Here is a 17,187-nt window from a genome sequence, read left to right on the forward strand (position 1 = left end):
CTCATGTTGGCTGGGGATTACTTACTGACCCATAATTATTTTATGTTTGATGGGGTTTTCTATCTCCAAAGATGCAGAGCTTCAATGCGAGACAAGTTTTCCCCATCCCTGGTGAATTTGTACATGGGATGGTGGGAGGAGCTCCGCATCTTTGGGAGGGGGAACCGCATCTTTGGGAGGGGGAACCCCTTTATACCTACCATACTTTTGGTATGGTAGGTATATAGATGATCTGCTGCAGATATGGGGAGGTCCCTCCAACGCTTTGCCTGATTTCCTTCTATACTGTGATGACAATGGTCTCAACTTATCCTTTACCATGTGCCACAATTCCACTGATATTGATTATTTGGATTTAACTTTAAATGACTGTCAGGCATCGGGTAGGATTGTCACCAAGACTTTCAGAAAGGCCTGTGGAGGCAATTCGCTCCTGCTGGCCTCCAGCTGCCATCCGAGCCATACTCTGAGGGCAATTCCTTACGGAGAAATGATTAGGCCAGCTAGAAACTGTTCTTATCCTGACATTATGGAACAGGAACTGGACCTGGTAGAGAGGAGGCTTCGAGAACAGGGATACAATAGCAACCTGATTAAGAAAGCTAGACAGCAGCAGGGGCGGCGCCAGGGGGGTGCAAGGGGGTGCTCGAGCACCCCCTAGAATTGTCCAAGCACCCCCAAAGCACCCCCTGGAGTGAACTGAAGTCAGTTCACACAGCGGCAGCACGGAGCAGCAGGCAGGGCTACGGTAAGATGGCCACCCGGAGCCCTGCTCTGCAGACTTCGGGCGGCCATTTTCCCGTAGCCCTGCTCTCTGCATGCAGGCAGGAAGTCTCGTCGTGACGTCGGGAAGGAAGAGGATCGTGGGCGCGCGGGCGCTGCGCGCCACAAGGAGGTCGGGACAGGAGGTCGGGAAAGAAGGTCTTCGGCTGTAGGTGAGTAAATGGGTTTTTCTTTTCTTTTTCAGGTGGTGCTTATTGGGGTCATATCTGCTACGGATTGTGCATATTGGGGTCATATCTGCTACGGATTGTGCATATTGGGGTCATATCTGCTACGGATTGTGCATATTGGGGTCATATCTGCTACGGATTGTGCATATTGGGGTCATATCTGCTACGGATTGTGCATATTGGGGTCATATCTGCTACGGATTGTGCATATTGGGGTCATATCTGCTACGGATTGTGCATATAGGGGTCATTTCTGCTACGGATTGTGCATATTGGGGTCATATCTGCTACGGATTGTGCATATTGGGGTCATATCTGCTACCGATTGTGCATATTGGGGTCATATCTGCTACCGATTGTGCATATTGGGGTCATATCTGCTACGGATTGTGCATATTGGGGTCATTTCTGCTACCGATTGTGCATATTGGGGTCATTTCTGCTACCGATTGTGCATATTGTGGTCATTTCTGCTACGGATTGTGCATATTGGGGTCATTTCTGCTACGGATTGTGCATATTGGGGTCATTTCTGCTACCGATTGTGCATATTGGGGTCATATCTGCTATGGATTGTGCATATTGGGGTCATATCTGCTACGGATTGTGCATATTGGGGTCATATCTGCTACGGATTGTGAATATTGGGGTCATATCTGCTACGGATTGTGCATATTGGGGTCATATCTGCTACGGATTGTGCATATTGGGGTCATATCTGCTACGGATTGTGCATATTGGGGTCATATCTGCTACGGATTGTGCATATAGGGGTCATTTCTGCTACGGATTGTGCATATTGGGGTCATATCTGCTACGGATTGTGCATATTGGGGTCATATCTGCTACCGATTGTGCATATTGGGGTCATATCTGCTACCGATTGTGCATATTGGGGTCATATCTGCTACCGATTGTGCATATTGGGGTCATTTCTGCTACCGATTGTGCATATTGGGGTCATTTCTGCTACCGATTGTGCATATTGGGGTCATTTCTGCTACGGATTGTGCATATTGGGGTCATTTCTGCTACGGATTGTGCATATTGGGGTCATTTCTGCTACCGATTGTGCATATTGGGGTCATATCTGCTACCGATTGTACATATTGGGGTCATATCTGCTACCGATTGTGCATATTGGGGCCATATCTGCTACCGATTGTGCATATTGGGGCCATATCTGCTACCGATTGTGCATATTGGGGCCATATCTGCTACCGATTGTGCATATTGGGGCCATATCTGCTACCGATTGTGCATATTGGGGCCATATCTGCTACCGATTGTGCATATTGGGGCCATATCTGCTACCGATTGTGCATATTGGGGTCATTTCTGCTACGGATTGTGCATATTGGGGTCATTTCTGCTACGGATTGTGCATATTGGGGTCATTTCTGCTACCGATTGTGCATATTGGGGTCATATCTGCTACCGATTGTGCATATTGGGGTCATATCTGCTACCGATTGTGCATATTGGGGCCATATCTGCTACCGATTGTGCATATTGGGGCCATATCTGCTACCGATTGTGCATATTGGGGCCATATCTGCTACCGATTGTGCATATTGGGGCCATATCTGCTACCGATTGTGCATATTGGGGCCATATCTGCTACCGATTGTGCATATTGGGGCCATATCTGCTACCGATTGTGCATATTGGGGTCATTGGATGTGTTTTTTGTTAAAATCTGCTCACATTACGTGTATTTTCTTGAGAAAACCTGCACAATTATGTGAATTTTCTGGGGAAAGGGTCACCAAAACTTGGGCCCTCTGTCTTTGCGTTGCACTTTTAAAGGGAACCCGAGGTGAGAATAATATTGAGGCTGCCATATTTATCTCCTTTTAAGTAATACCAGCTGCCTGGCTGCCGTGTTGGTCCTCTGCCTCTAATTCTTTCAACCATAGACCCTGAACAAGCATGCAGCAGGTCAGGGGTTTCTGACAATATTGTCAGAACTGACAAGAGTAGCTGCATGCTTGTTTCTGGTGTAATTCAGTTCACTACTGCAGCCAATAGATCAGCAGGGCTGCCAGGCAACTAGAATTGTTTAAAAGGAAATAAATATGGCAACCACCATATCACTCTCACCCTGGGTTCACTTTAAATTACAGTTAGCCCCGCCCTCATCCGGTCATGACCACGCCCATTTTTTCACCTTTTTACCCTACCAACGGTGTAGCGGGACATCCCTTTTGCTTGCTGTCTGAACTAACAAATAACATTACTTCAGGGAGGAATAATGTCTAATTGAGCAGAATTTTGACATTCTTCACTTAGGGGTGCACTCACTTTTGTTGCAGTGGTTAGACATTAATGGCTGTGTGTTGCGTTATTTTGATGGGACAGCAAATACAAGCTGTACACTAACTATTTTATATTGTATCAAAGTGTCATATCTCCAGTGTTGTCTCATGAAAAGTTATAAGATATTTACAAAAATGTGAGAGGTGTACTCACTTTTGTGAGATACTATATGCAGTGGGTAAATAATGATCTGATTTCCTGCAAAATTTATACATTTGCCCATTTACAAAAAAAATGAACAATTTGTAATTTTTATTGTAGTTTCATCCAAAAATCCAGAAAAAACACATTGCATATAAGTTATACAGTTTTTTATATGATATTGAGTGAAATAAGTATTTATATCCCAAGCAAAACATGACTTATGGTAGTACTTGGTGGAAAAACCTTTCTTGGCCAGTACAATGGTAAAATATTTTTTGTAGTTGGTCACCAGGTTTGCACAGGAAGTATTTTGGCCCGCTCCTCTTTACAGAAATTCTCCTTAATCTTAACCTTAATGACCTTAATGTAGGAGGGTGTAGGGTGTCTTTGCACCTTGAAAAAGAACAACGGGAGTCCAAATACCCCGATATGTAAATATCCAGGGGTGTGGTTAATGATGTGACAGTGACAGATATTGTGACAGATATTCACAAGAGTGGGTTGCATAAGGGGCAACCGACTGCTAAAAGCAGGTGGAGATGTTTAACCCGACTCCACTCAGGGTTTCAAACTTGGACTGGATGTGGTTGCCCTGTTGAAGAAAAAACACTCTGTAGCCCCCACAATGGTGTCAACCATGCCCTTCCAATCCCTTCCAAAAGGTTAGGGTTTTTTTACATGGTCCATATGGCCATTATGTTTTATACTATCTTTTATACAAGTACCCATTTTTTTAAATCAATAAATAGAAAAGGAGGTGCGCAAGACCATCAGCCTACTTTATCTTTGAGGGAGCACGGACTTGCTTTGGATTATTCAAATCCTGTTGATCCTGATAATGGCACAGTCAGCATTAAAGGAAGGCCGCCTGGATGTGGAAATTTTTCCTAAGGAGGACGATGATTTAACTCCATGTTCCCAGGAACTAAGAGGCCTTGAAAACTGTTTGTATAACGTGATGGAGAGAGAGGTTATGAAATACTGGACGATAGTAACTTTAAAAAAATACAAGCATGTAAAGAGAGCTCCGAGGGGAGTTAGATTTTATAAACAACTCATTCAAGCAAAAACACGCCCGTCTGCGAAGGAGAAATGTGATAACTTATTTAAGAACTTTATACTGGCTTTTCTAGATGTTGTAATAGAAGAGAATGAGATCGATTATGATGAGATCACGGATGAAATTGCCAAAGTTAAAGCTATAATCTCTGTGGTGTCTAGTGAAGATCACCTTCAGGAAATGGTCAATCGGATTGAACAGAAACTAGTTCCTATTCAGGATCAGGTTAAAAAAGAAAAGAATGAAAAATTTATTAGGGACCGCCTGGATTATGAACAGGATAAGGTGTTTGCCTGGAGAAATGGCTATAAGAATGGCAATGAGGGGAATAAGAGAAGGCACAAGAGATAGAGGCGTAACTCCAAGAATAGGGGTCTTCAGATCCTGATACATTAGTAGGCTCGCCAGGTGGTGCCCTTGCCTCAGGTAGAGATACTAACAGCTCTTCTGATGATGATCGCCCTTTGGTAGAAGGAAGATCAGGAGAGGCAAGAGGAGGAACGAAGGGCATTCTAAAACAGATCACCTGGAGCAAGGGTCAACCCAGGAGGTCAGAACGCAACCGGAAGAAATAAAGGTGTATAATTTGTCTGACGTTGTTCTGGACCCTGCCTGTCTCACCTTGTTAGCTAAAGGCATGACATTTTGCCCTACTGCATCCTTTGATATCATTAAATTCGAACAGGAATTATTCCTCAATTCTAGAAAATTGGCCCTTCATCGGTTCTTTCAAAGCCAAAAAAAAATGCATACCCAGATTCCCCCTAGTTATATCACTGTGCCACCCTTAATGGGAGATTATTGGAATTATTGGGACACAAATGCCTTAAAAGACCTATGTGAACTAACGGGTGAAATCGGTTCCAATCAGGTTGATACAAATCGTCCCGTTCCATTCCATATTGGTGCTCGGTCTACCTTCAGCCCTCCAATGGTACCGGGGGGCTCTGTAGAATTGTTTGTCAAAAGTGTAATGGAGGAATGTAAAGCACTGATCTACCCTCTGACGCCAAAAAATATGTCCACAGCGGAAACACAAGCTCTTAAGTGGTTAAAAAATAATAAAGAATTGACAATCAGGGAAGCTGACAAAGGAGGGGGAGTAGTGGTTCTGGCTACAAAGGATCATCAGGCTGAATGCCTCAGACAACTCCAGGATAGATCTACTTATACTAGACTACCTTGTGATCCTACCCCCTCCCAGGGCCAGATTTGTACTTTCCAGTGCCCTAGGCCTGCTGTCACCAAGCGCCGCCTCCCCCTCCCCCCCCCCCAAAAAAAAAAATTTGACCAACACTCTGACTAGCGATCATTGGTTTAAATGGGCTCATCTCAGTTGTGCTGCACTGCCTCCCATTCAACAAATAATTCCTGTAATTTGCGCTCCTGCCCGAATGTGCACAGCAGCAGATAGTGTTCTGGGCATGCATACTTGAGAAATGACGATGTATGACCGGTACTTGTGAAGAATGCTTAACACTGTACCTGCCATGGGCAGGAGCAAGAAATTACAGGGAGCGCGAGTGGACAGAGCATGCGCTGCTTCTTTGTCCTCTGTGCGACTGGCTGCAGTCTGAGCCACCAACAGGTGGCAACTGGCAGGGCAGTGCAATGCAGAGAAGCCCATCCAAAACAGAGAACAGGTAAGTAGCAAACATCCTATCAAGACCCACTTTGGATGTTCTGTTGTAATTATAGTGGGCCTGAACTCAGAACTTCCTCTCTGCTCTAAAAGATACGCAACAACATAACCTTTCAATAAAAACATTTTTGTTACAGTTGATACAAATCCTGCAATAAATCTGCAGTGTGTCTACTTTCTGCTTTTATGGAAGCAGACATATTTTTAACATTCTGTGCTTTCAAATGAGCTTAGCTGTTGTGGCAGTCAGGTGACACTCACAGTGTAGAGATCAAATTACAACTTTTGACACAGAGGATGGGGAATTAGACAGGCTCTCGAAATACATACATGGTACATATCTCTGTTTTCCTTCTGTCCTGTGCAAGAGTTCAGCTCCACTTTAAAGCATCTGAATGACATTTATTTATATTTGCTGAAAAATGTATGCATCTCTTTTGAATGCTGAATGTACATATGGTGGTGTGCTCTAACATATTGGCAGTATACGGGAACAACGTCTGAAGAAGGCTTATTTAAATTGCCTTTAAAGGATTTACGAGGCCAATCATTGAGAAAAAAATTAAAAAAAGTTACCTACCTGCGTCAGCTTGTAAGGCACGGAGGACGCCGTCCACGCCCTCCGTACCGTTCCGCCGGGTCCCCGCCGCTCAGTAGCCCCCCGAACAGTCCCCGACCGCGCGACCAGGGTTGGGCTCTCCAGACTGTACAAAGATGCCGGCCAGAGCTGGCCGCGGCTGCGCAGTCCGCATAGCTGCGAGTGCGGCTGCGCAGCTCTAAGGCCAAACCCCCGATCCACGCTACAGGAAACAGCCTGTTACGTGGATCGGGGGGTTGGCCTTAGAGCTGCGCAGCCGCACTCGCGGCTATGCGGACTGCGCAGCCGCAGCCATCTCCGGCCACCGTCTTTGTACAGTCTGGAGAGCCCGACCCTGGCCGAGCGGTCGGGGACCGTTCGGGGGGCTACTGAGCGGCGGGGACCCGGCGGAACGGCACGGAGGGCGTGGACGGCGTCCTCCGTGCCTTACAAGCTGACGCAGGTAGCTAACTTTTTTTTTTTCTCAATGATTGGTCTCGTAAGTCCTTTAAAACGATTTTTTAGGGTAAATGAGGCATGTAGCATCATGTTTTTTTAATGATGTGGGGACTTAAAATCTCGCTCTCTCTTAGATGGGAAATCCGAGTTTGCTCGGATAGTGCTATTCAGATTTTAAAAAATATCCGAATTGCTATTCAAAGTTCAGATAGTGGAAAAAGTTCAGATTATCTGGGTAGTTCGGATACCCAAATATTGGATGAGCACCACTGCTCAGGTGTATTTAAAATGAAAGTTTAGCAATGAAAGGGAAGAAAACAGCATTTTTTATCCTGCAGTCTCATAGATGGTAGGAGCTGAAGGACAGAAAATGAGTCAGGAAAGAGTTAACTAAGGAAGAGAAGCAACCACTGCTACTAGGGGAAAAAAAAGAAAGACCGTCATCATAAATTAGGATTAGATAAGGGCTGTGGCCGAAGGTATAATGGACAGAACTTTGGCCAATAAACTGGTGCCGGAATTTCCGATAAACCCTGTGTGGTACACCATTCCAAAAATTCACAAGTCGGCAAAAAAAAAAAAAACACCGGGAGACCAATAGTTTCGGCTATTGGCTCCCTGACTGAGTCCCTCTCCCAATTTTTGGATTTTAAATTTAGACCTCTCCTGAGATCATTGCCAGCCTATGTGGGTGATACAGTTGAAGTATTAAACATTCTAAATGCCTTTGAGTGGCAGCCCTCTTTCCATTTGACCACCATAGATGTTGTTTCTTTGTACAGCAGAATTTGTCATGATGATGGTCTTCTGGCTGTATCTAAATTTTTGCCAGCTTTACAATATTCAGAGGAGGAACAGAGGTTCTTGCTGGCGGGTCTGGAGTTTGTCCTTACCAGGAATGCGTTCCGGTTTGACCGCCAGTGGTACCGTCAGGAGTTCGGCACGGCAATGGGGAGCCCGGTGGCCCCCACCTATGCCGGCCTCTTCATGGGCCACTGGGAGGCCAACCACATCTTTGCGATGGGGAACGCGTTCCTGGTGAGGATTAAACTCTGGATCCGCTTTATAGACGACATTTTGGTGGTATGGGATGGGGACCAGTCCTCCTTTGAAGAATTCATAGCAAAAATCAATGAAAATGATGTAAACATGGCCTTTACCCATTCTTGGGGGGAGGACAGGATTGAATTCTTGGATCTAAACATTGATGTTAGCAGGGGGTCTATGATCACCAAAACCTATAGGAAGCCCACAGCGGTTAATTCTATTTTACACTCATCTAGTTATCATCCCCCTTCAACGATCAGATCACTACCCTTTAGTCAATTCCTTCATCTTAGAAGGAATGCTACCACTATGGAGGACTTTGTTAACCAGGCTGAGTTACTCAGAGGGAGATTACTCGCTAGGGGTTATAGGGATGAGGTCATTGCGGAGGCTTTCCAAAAAGCTGCAAACAAAAATAAGGAATCATTAATGGTAAAAAAACAACAAGATAGATTCTTTATGCATTTTACGTAATTCCCCCATGTTTGATAAAATCAAAAAATCGATTAAAAATAACTGGTGGATCCTGCAGGAGGACAGATTGTTAGCAGATAAATGTTGACAGACCCCATGTATCTCTTATAAAAAGGTCCCTAACCTTAAAGATCAATTGTCACTTAGTGAGTTTGTTAGTCCTAGAACTCAAAATTGGTTAGGTAGAAATAGAACCCCTGGAAATTACAGATGTGGTTCATGTTCTTGCTGTAACTTTTTGGTAACTGGTAAGGAATTCCATAGATTTGGAAAAACTGTAAAGTTCAGGGAGTTCATTAATTGCAAATCAAAGGGGATTATATATGCACTTATCTGCCCGTGCCAACACATTTATGTTGGACTGTCAACCCGCATGATGCAGGACAGATACCAAGAACATTGCAGACCCTTGGGTAACCCGCGAGCAAAGGGTAGCCCAAGGGTCATGGAGCATATGAATTCTGTTCATGCAGGGGATGCTTCGCAGCTTAGATTTTTTGGATTGGAGGTAGTAAAAAGGGATTCTAGAGGTGGAAACTGGGTAAAAAAACTACAATGTAGGGAAAGTTATTGGATTTCTTTTTTCAAGGCGGTAGGTCCATTGGGACTAAATGAACGCAACGATCTATCAGTGTTTCTGTGATTAATGATGTTGTTGTTTGTTTGCCTTGTGTAAATTTTATTGATTATTGAGGTTGTTTTTATAATGAAATTCTTTTTTGTCTTTCTCTCTTTTGTCCCTCTTTTTCCTATCTTTTTAGGTTGGTGGTGAAAGGGAGGAGGTCGGCTGTAGCTTCACCTGCTAGTGGGATCGTCCACCCTGGTCAGGTAGCTCCATTTGTACTCATACACTTAAATGGGATTAGGCGTTTGTAATTCCTATTGCTTTTTGATGGGGTTGTTTTGACTTAGACAGCTATCGCTGTCAGTCTGCGCCCTGATCCTGTTCAAGTTGCTAGGGACGCCTGATTGTCTCTCCATTGTATGCGTGCTGCCCCCGTCAGCTGGGAGGGCGACGGGCGGGGCCTGGGATTGTCCCATGGTTAGTGTATGGGGTAGGGCCTCCTCACGTAGTTGGTGTATAGTGCCCTATGGATTGTGGCGCTGTCAGCGCATGCGCTCTAGTGACCAGGTGTGGTGGATGACCACTTCCGGCCCGCTTCTTCCGGTATTTGGTACGCAGACGGCGTCCCGGAAGTTTTGCATGCGGTGTTCATAGGTGCGCTCCATGTGGCGTCCTCCTCCTTCAAGCTACCATACTGTGGGTATTTAAGGGGTGATACAAGGGGGGCTCATTGTCCTGAGGAAGCTCTCCGTGTAGAGTGCGAAACAGCTGTAGATGATCTTTAACATGCTTGTTCACCCTCTCTCCTGGCTGACTATTGCTCTGGTCGCATGTACTGCATTTTAATGGATATACAATAAAGGTCTGTTTTTACTGGATGTGCCCAGCCGCTTTTGCCTTTACACTGTTACCCATTTTTTTTACTTCTTGTATTTCTTTTTGAGTGTTTGCTTATGCTAAAGTTTCTAAAATAATAAGGTCTAATACCTTCCCCCTTCCTCCCCCCACCTTTTAGAGCAACATTAACAGGGGTTACAGAATATGCGCTATACGTTATATGAATATTTTCACCCCATCCTCTCTATGGGACTATGTATACGCATTGCTCACATGTGTGGATCATTGACACACACATGTCAGCTATGCTACATCCTTACACCATATATGCCTTATGGATATTTATACATGTCTTTTAAGCCTTTTGAACTGCATATTTAAATCATTTTATTATTATTTATTATTAATATTCTTACTGTTTGAATTGTATTACTAGTGCACTGAGCACTCCATACTTGATGTTTTTAGACACTGTACTTGGCTGAGGAAGTGGGCTCAGACTCACAAAACGTGTTGCCTGTGCGTAACCACTTAAATACCAGCGGCCTCTTCCCCCTTAAGGACCAGAGGCTGCTGGTACGGAAACGGCGGAATCCTGATGGATAACAACAAATCGCCGCACATACCCGCCGCAACCGCCGTCACCGCCGCACATCGGGAACCTGGGCCACCCACTCTGCCGTCTCTATGACGGCAGAGTTCCTGTGAGCCGGTCAGGAGTTGCTTTCATTAGCTCCTGACCCTGTCTTTCAATGTAAACCAATGGGAGCGGCAGTGGCAGTGGCTCCTGACCCACTCACAGGGCTCTGCCGTCATAGAGACAGGCAGAGCCAGTGAGCTGCGGCGAGAGATGGCGGGGAATAAGCAGCAAGATCGGTGGGAGTGACGGAAACGGTGCATGCGCTGATTGAAATCTATGCCCTCCCAGCCAGGTAACCACCAAAATAGGGCATAGATTTCAATCAGACCAGTCCTAAAGTAAACACCACAATACAAACTGTCACGGAACAGCCGTGAGAAACGAGAACGCAATTGGTTTATTGCACCGATTGCCAGTGACGTGCTATATCTGGATTGATTGTGTAGGAGCATCTGCAGTCTTTTCTCAGCAGAGAGATAGCATCAGCTTAACTGCAAGATGGCTCTTTTGATTTACTAATGAACAGGAACAAACCCTTGTGTTCAGGAGGCTAGTGTTTACTTTTAATTACCTCCATTTGGTGAGCCTTTCATACAGGGAGAGCAAGGAAAGCTACTCCCAGCAGGAAGTCTATTCAAAACCTGATGTCATCCAGACTATCCGGCACTGACCACGGGCCATCTGAATGCATATGATGTATGGTTTCTTGTCGATTATATGGCAACTGTACATCGCACAGCTATGAAATTCACATAGTCTTATTCGGTAAAATCTGGTCGTCAGAATGATATGAAATTCATCACGATAGGCCGTCCGGTTATTGAGGTATGACCCTTCTCCAGAACTGGGTCTGCTGCACTAGCCATGTCTGATGTCATATTAATCTGTATTTTCCGACAAGTATGAATCTGTTATCCACCTAAATATGACTTGTATCGTTTGTGAGTTACGGCATTTTATAAGTTTAAACCCAAAATCTCTCAGAGGGAAGGAACTGCCATTGGTGGGTAATTCAGAGGGGGCCGGCATTGCCACACCCCCAAACCAGCTTCATCAAAAGCATCTGCGAGGGGCTCTTCCCTCATTCCTCCATTTTCCACCTTCGTGAACGCGCGGCCACCTGAGGAACAAGTGGTGGCCATTTTACTTGGACTTTACCAAGGACTTTATGATTCTTCCCACAAAAGGAGATTTCAATGAAACTAAGTATTTTTTCTCCCTTTCTTTTATTTTTCATGCTGGCTATTAATGTTTCAATAATTGTTGATTTTAATAATTGTCTGTATATATTAATTATTTATATTGCCCGTGAATAAAGACTTTATCAAAGTCATTCACTGTTCCGCTACCCTGCTTCTCAGCCGCACAAACTGAACCAGACTTCTGGAGAGACGCTACTATTGTACTGTTGTTAGCTAGACAGAATACAGCGTGTTTTAACCGTTTTTTATTTGCAGGACCAGTCAGTCAGTCAGTCAGTCGGGTCCACTGGCCCATACCAGTGGTGGTGGCAGAGACCCTGAAATAGTGTGTAAAGTTGTAATTACCGTACCTCACAGGCTCCCTTCTGGTCGGGCTGCTGCCCAAATTTCCGTCGGTTTCTGCGCAAAGATCACGCCCACAGCTTGCATGGTCTGTGTGCTGAAACCGATTGGAAGACAATTTGCGGTCTGACCACTAGGGCTCCTGTGACACAAACCACTACCCCTGCTTGTGCTTATCAAAAATCTTTATTACTTGGCATACAAAATTCAGCATGTGTTAAAGCAATACCCATCCATATAAAACCTCTTTAAAACCATAGATTGCAACACAAGGAGCATAAACAATTATTCCCACTGTCGCTGCGGTGGTAACAATCAGATTTGGTCGCCCAGCTCTCGCTTATGCTGATCAACCCGATCCACCAACTGCAGTCTGACATGTGTGGGCCCTCCCCCGGCGCACACCAAGAGGCCTCCGCACTCACACACTGCCTATGGCCATAGAGTCCCACTTTATACTCAAACTGTAGCAACTGGATTCCAGACTGCTGTACCGCAATTCAAAGCTAAACACACATTGCACTTCGATTCTTCACTAATCAGATGCTGATTATTGTCACACAATCACTACTGATCCTTATATAGGTTATTGGATGACACAAATTTATTCACTAACGATTCCATGCCAGTCCTAGATGCATGGCCTCCAGTAATCTTGTCAGCGATGGTAACGTTACCAGTAAGGCGGATGGCTCATCCCCTATTAGCAGCTCGCAGCTCTTCAGACCGTCTGTGAGGGAGTACTCTCAGGGCGCACTGTGCCGTTCCTCACCCGACGTTTGCACGTCACCTCACCAGCTAACTTCTCCATGTACATTATGTCCCTATCACAATGTATGACAACAATATATTATTTGGAAATATAGGTGTCGTTTTTCAGTTTTTGTGTCCAGTTCAGTTTTTTGTGTCCAGTCCATAATTACACGCCCCTATGTAGTAAAATAACAGTAATACAGTAAAACCCATTATCCAGAAGTCTCAAGCAAATAGGAATCATTTATGTATTTTTTTTCAAGTGCGTTTTTTTTGTTTTGTTTTGTTTTGGAGGGGGAGAGGGATTGGGGGGTTGGGCTTCAGAAGTCAAGAGGATTAATTTTAGTAATTTGTAATTTTTACATTTTACTTGCTTCTTTCTACTTCCTTTATTATGAATGTACATGGCCCCTGATCGGGGTCATGTCCATTCATTCCAGGCATTGCAATTGGGTAGGGCAGTGCTTGTTCACATTCCCCAATTGCGTGTCCTGATGGGTACGAGCTGCAGAGGGGCTTGCACGGCGGCGAATGACCCATTAAAATGTTCTGGAGCCGTTAGGAGGCTCCAGCAGGATGTTTTAATGCAGCGGCTTGCCGCTAAGTGGTTAAGGTTCATTGGCCCCTCAATTGGGTGTCCTGGAGTTGTTCTGTAACCTTACGAGGAAAACAGCTGCAAAGAAAAATGTTCTGGAGCCGTTAGGAGGCTCCAGCAGGATGTTTTAATGCAGCGGCTTCCCGCTAAGTGGTTAAGGTTCATTGGCCCCTCAATTGGGTGTCCTGTACCCTTACGAGGAAAACGGCTGCAAAGAAAAAGGTTTCCACTGCTATGCTTGACTGTGGGGATGGTGATCCATTGAGTTTGAGTTGATCCTAAAGAGCTCTACGTTGTTAACATCTGACCACAGCACTTTTTTGCCAAGCCTTCTATAAACTAATTTTTACTGGAAAACATAAGAGAGGCCTTTGCATTTGCCTTCTTATGCAGGGGGACTTTCTGGGTGCTGCAAGATTTCAGTTAATTATGGCGTACTGTGTTACCAATGGTGTTCTTGGTCTCAACCACCTTTAGATCATTAACAAGCTTCTCCTATGTAGATATGGGCTGATCACTCACCATTCTCATGATCATCCACACCTAATGAGGCAACATCTTGCATTGAACTCCAGACCAGATTCGAATGATGGTCTTTCCATATCTCTGAATAGTTGCACCACCAATTCTCACTTTCTAACCAAGCTTCTTGCTAATGGTTTTGAAGCCCATTCCAGAATTCTGCAGGTCTACACAATCTTGTCACTTATGTCCTTCAATAGCTCTTTGTTTTTTCCCACGGTGATGGAAAGGCTGTAATTGAAGGAATTGATTCTGTGGACCAGGAGCATAACCACAAATCATGAGGCCCCTTAGCAAGACTTTGATGGGCCCCCCAATGTTCACACCCTTTCCTACTCCTGGTGACGCTCACAGCCTTGGAGCCCACCTTGCAAGGGTCATAAAACAGGTGTGGAAATCATAATCTTCACACCCATAATAAGTGTAGCCACAGAAACACCTGATCTGAAGGTTGGACCCCTATATTGGAGGGAGTGAAGAAGTAGTTGGGGTCTCCTTATAGCACTTAACAACAATGTGGTCGCAGGGGCTACTTTGAGTCCGCCAGGAGAAAAGCGTGACATAAATGTAAGGTAACCCCCTCCAACCCCCCAAGGTAACCCCCTCCAACGCTGAGGTCCGCAGTGCCGGCTGCTTTACTCTTGTTTGCAATAAATGTTATTTGTCTTGTCCTGTTCAGTGCTCACAGTTCAAAAAAGACACTGCCACCAACACCCTTTTGTCAGTGACTCACCACTATCACAATGGTCATAGCACGTCTATGGGGCATTCAATGGACTCCTCTCGCCTCTCAGAAACAAGTAACAGACATTCTGTGAGCAGACCTAGGGGTAGGCCACAGCTGTTCTGGTGGATGTATTGCTGCAGATATGATGACATACATGATTACCCCCTGATGCACACTGCCATCACTTTACCTCAAGACATTTGTTTTGTAAGAGTGTGGGGATAATGCCATATTTATATAAATTAGCATTTTAAACTGGTTTACACAGTAAATTCAGCAATGGACATTTTGGTCCAGTGTACAAAGAAACATAAAGTAGGCTATGCTAGGGTTAGGTTAGGTTAAGTTGGTACAGGAATTGGTGTCCAGCGCAGCAGTATTAATTATGTATCAGAAATATTACAGATAAGTTATGGTAGAGGAAGCAGTGACAGTAGCAGTGCCACCTCCTAGGGCTCCTAAGTTTTTTATTTTTTTTCCTAGTTGATATTTTCACACCCTTTAAATACAATTCCTATTAAGCCACCAGCAAGCAAGAAAATACTCTGACTATTTTTGACAGTACCCGTTTGCCTACTTTTTTGTACTTTTTCATTTGCAGAGGGCTAAATGGTTATTTTAAACAAAAGCTGAAAACATTTCTCCTAGTAGAAAACTTAGGAGAAACAGAGGCCCATATGCAATTAACTTTTTCTCCTCAGTTTTCTCCTAAGTGATAGTTTCAAACTTGTCAATGAAATGCCTTTTAAATCACCAAAAAGCAAGAAAATACGCAAAATATTTTTGATACCTTTTCACCTACTTTTTGGTACTTTTTAAATTGCAAAGTGCTGAAAAGTTATTCTAAATAGAAAATGGAAAATCATTTCCTAGGAGAGAACTCAGGAGAAAAACTGAATTGCATATGGGCTAGTCAATTGAATAGGGCCATATATGTGCAGGGAGTCTATGGACCTTATTCAATTCCCCAGTCCTTATGCAATTAACATTTTCTTCTGAGTTTTTCCCAAGAACATTTTTCATTTACACGTTAAAATACATTTTCAGCACTTTGCTATTGAAAAAAGTACTGAAAAGTAGTTGAAAAAGTACTCTCAAAATTATTTTGAATATTTTCTTGCATTCTGGTAACTTAAAGGGCTTTTTATAGACAAGGGCCCATATGCAATTCACTTTTTTTCCTGCGTTTTCTCCAAGGAGATCATTTTTCATCTTCTATTTAAATAACTTTTCAGCACTTTGCCAATGAAAAAGTACCAAGCAGTAGGTGAAAAAGTACTATAAAAAATATTTTTCTTGTATTTTCTTGTTTGTAAGTGGTTTAAATTGCATTTTATTGACATAGCATGAAAATATGATCTAGGAGAAAACTCAGAAGAAAAAGTGAATTGCATATTGCCTCCCTCCCCTCATCCAATTTTTTTCGTAGGTGATATTTCACACCTTATGAATAAAATGCCTTTTAGGCCTTGTTCACATTATAAATCGCCAGCGCAATCACAAGCGCTGAGCGATTTATGTAGCGATTTTGACAGCACTTTTCAAGCGCTTTCAGTGCGAGTTTCGCTTAGACAAATGCTTTTCTAAGCGCTTTTGTGTAGCGTTTTTTTTTTACTTTTTGACTTCAGTCAGGAAGTGAAGTCTTTGCCCCCGGAAATGAATAAATACAATGTATTTATTCATTAAAGCACTCTGAAAATTGCTTTTCAAAGTACTTTTTCAATCGCTTTGCGATTTCCCTGTCCTTTCTATTGAATCGCAAACACTCTGAAAATGGTGCAGGAGCCGCGTTTGCGATTGGATAGAAAGCTCATCGCTTATGTGAGAACACATAAAATATGTCAGTGCTATGTACCCACGTCGCAATTTTTCCGACGATTTTACCAACCAACGATTTTTGAGTGCCGAGCGGTCGTTTCCACGATATTGCAATGTGGGTACAGGTGCACGACAGAGGCGGAGCTAGGGTTTTCAGCGCCCAGGGACGAAGACAGCTTTTGCATCCCCCTCTCCACAAAATGTATGTGGTCATACATCAGAATGTGGGCATGGTCATGGGTGGAGCCAAATGTACAAAATGATGTTTAGATAACCAGATGTGCATCCCCTCTATAACCAGATGTGCCCCCTTCCCCCATTTAGATTGCAAAATGTGGCCCTTTCACTGTTCAGATAACCAGATGTGCCCCCGTTTCTTCCTATAGACAGGCAGATGTGCCCCCCCTTTTCTTCCTATAGATGGTCAGCTGTGCTCCATATACATATTCGGATGTGGTCCCCTTTTTCTGCTGTTAATGCTTCTATACTCCTCTGCTGAGAGAGGCGGGGG

The 17,187-nt window shown here is 44.1% G+C and overlaps 1 protein-coding gene across 2 annotated transcripts in view; it reads left to right on the plus strand.

The window, feature by feature from the left end:
* The window catches only part of LOC137538047 (inositol-trisphosphate 3-kinase B-like), a 426,334-nt gene that overhangs the window by 106,783 nt on the left and 302,364 nt on the right, over positions 1–17,187 (plus strand). For both annotated transcript variants that reach the window (XM_068259990.1, XM_068259991.1), the window contains exon 3: positions 9,437–9,503. The gene's annotated coding sequence lies outside the window, so the exon portion shown is untranslated. The remainder of the gene's footprint in view (positions 1–9,436; positions 9,504–17,187) is intronic.

This window comes from Hyperolius riggenbachi, chromosome 11, assembly GCF_040937935.1.
Source record: "Hyperolius riggenbachi isolate aHypRig1 chromosome 11, aHypRig1.pri, whole genome shotgun sequence".
NCBI lineage: Eukaryota > Metazoa > Chordata > Amphibia > Anura > Hyperoliidae > Hyperolius > Hyperolius riggenbachi.